Below are 2500 nucleotides of genomic sequence, written 5' to 3'. Positions count from 1 at the left end.
GCCCTGTTTTCCCCCTTATTCCCTTATTTGCTGGAATTGCACCTTCCTAATGGGGTTTCCCACAGAATGGGAAGAGAGCAATGCATTTCTGGAACTGCTGGGGATGTTAGCAGCAATGCCCCAAATAAGATTACCAGGAGGTGCAATTTTTTATAACAATAACAGTAACATTGATTTCCTTTGCTTTATAACTTTGTTTTCATAAATATTGTTGAGTGTAATTGACAGGCATGTGAGTCAATGAAAATGGGACTTAACTGCAGAAAATACAACGGGGGACTAACTTCTACTCACTCCCAGTGCTTTTCCAGCTCCTGGAAATATATTACTGTGGAGGAGTTGCACATTTTTCTTCCTTAAATACTCTTGAAAGCATAGGGACAAAGAAAAAAAAATCAGAGAGAATATTTGGGGAGCACAGAAAAACATTTGTGACAAGTAAAAGCTGGTGTCGTGGAGTATTAACATAATGAAGTAATTCCTGTGAATCCCTGAACTTACTAAAAGAAAATCATAGGATATTTAACAGTGGGAATGATGTGGCATTCCTTTACTTACAAGATGGCTTTTGATATGTGACTTTTTTAAAGAATAAATGACCCAGTAGAGCTTTATTTCTCCAAAAGACCCATTGCTGTGTTTTTTGGATCAACTTGTGTGTTGTCAATGCCCTTAACACTCACCAGGGCACTGAGCAAAAGCAAAGACCTCGAGTAGCAAGACCACGTGATTTATTATCGATTTTTCACACATAAAAATTGCTGTTCAGAAAAATAAAAAAAAGAAAAAAAAAGGAAAAAAATTAAGTTCTTAGAGTATGAAGCACGTGACAGTATAAATCTGTTTGGAACGTGACTTTTGGAGCAAACATGACGTGACAAAACACCCAAGTGGATGACAAAACATCTGAGCGATAAAAACGTGCCTTGACTGTACCACTGTGACTGTTTTTGTCTTTCTGTGCCTTCACCCACACACCTGAACTGGGATGTGCCAGGGCCCCACCAGCCAAATCCAGTTCTCAAATGGGAACATTGCTAAGGAAACATTCTCACATCTCGTGCCTGGGTTTTCTTCTCTGTGTTTGAACCATTGGGTTGCGAATGACTGCACAAGTCTGGAGTCATGCATGGAGGTCTGCTGGCCAAAATACCAAAATACTCCCTCCTGGTGCTGCTGCTCAATGGTTTGGGGTCCTCAGTGTGGTGCAGCAAACTGGGGCTCCTCCCTGCTTGGAAACACTTGCAGTTGCCCACTGTGATGGTTTAAAATCTGACATAAAACCACATCTGGGCAGCAGCTATGAAATCATTGCAGTAGCTCCGTGGTCGAGAGGAGCATGAATATCCTTAGGATGCAGGGCTGAGCTGTGGGCTCTGGGCATCTGTGCCCCTGTCCATAATCCACCAACTCTGCCTTCCTGGAACGTAGGCATTAGTGGGGAGAGGGAGAATAGTCAGATAAAGCCAGTGAGGAAAATCCCACCCTGTGAGTGTGTTGTATATACTGTTACTTTGGGCTTTGGAGGGCATTTCTGTGAGCAGAACAAAAAAACACTGCACAGCTGTGATTGCAAGGCAGTCTATTATCTGCATTATCTCTCCTTAGGATGGGCAGGAATTCTTCATTTCATGCATCATTTAAAACTTGCTACAGTGATCCCACAAAGTCAGTAACGATGCTAAGTACAAAACTTTAATAGTGTTGCTGTTCAGACACAAGGCACCAAACTCATTTCCCTGCAAGCTGCAGCATTGGATGATACCAGCAGTCACTTGAAATATTGCAGTCAGCCCAATGCTCAGGCGAACCCAACCAGAGCTGCCGGTGCAACCTCCGAATTTCCCATTTTTCCACGCTTTGGTGTGATTTATAGCTTGATGAAGTCTTATCTCCCCAGCCTACTGCCATAGGCTAATAGTCTGTAACAAAGCTCAGTCTCAAAAATGTCAAACATAATGCAAAAGAGAAAATCACAGCAGAGGAAGTTGGTGGGAGCCTTTCCTAAGGGTGCATGTCTAGGACAGTGTAGGGACTCTCGTGGATCAGAGCCCAGGAGAGCAGGACACAATCACACCGTGCCTCTGCCCTGCCAGCTGTGCCTCCCCTGCCTCAGAGGGGCCCGTGGAGCATGCGAGGAGACACAGTGCCCTCTGCCAACCCAAGGAAAACACTGCTTCCTTCCCTCTAGCAGCCCAGCCAAAGCCAGCCCTGACAGCCAAGCTGGATTTCAGAAACTCCAGCTGGTCCTGTGTGAGGCTGATCCCAGCAACTGAGCCCTGATGCCGCAGTTGGGGTGAGTGGGAGCAAATTCCTGCTGCTCTGGGGGTGCCTGGGCACTGGACATGAGCAGTGTTTGGAGCATCACCACTGGAGCTGAGCAGTGTTTGGAGCATCACCACTGGAGCTGAGCAGTGTTTGGAGCATCACCACTGGAGATGAGCAGTGTTTGGAGCATCACCACTGGACATGAGCAGTGTTTGGAGCATCACCACTGGAG

The sequence above is a fragment of the Parus major genome, chromosome 6, assembly GCF_001522545.3.
Source record: "Parus major isolate Abel chromosome 6, Parus_major1.1, whole genome shotgun sequence".
NCBI lineage: Eukaryota > Metazoa > Chordata > Aves > Passeriformes > Paridae > Parus > Parus major.
The sequence above is the reverse complement of the archived record's forward strand: the minus strand, read 5'-3'. Positions refer to the sequence as shown.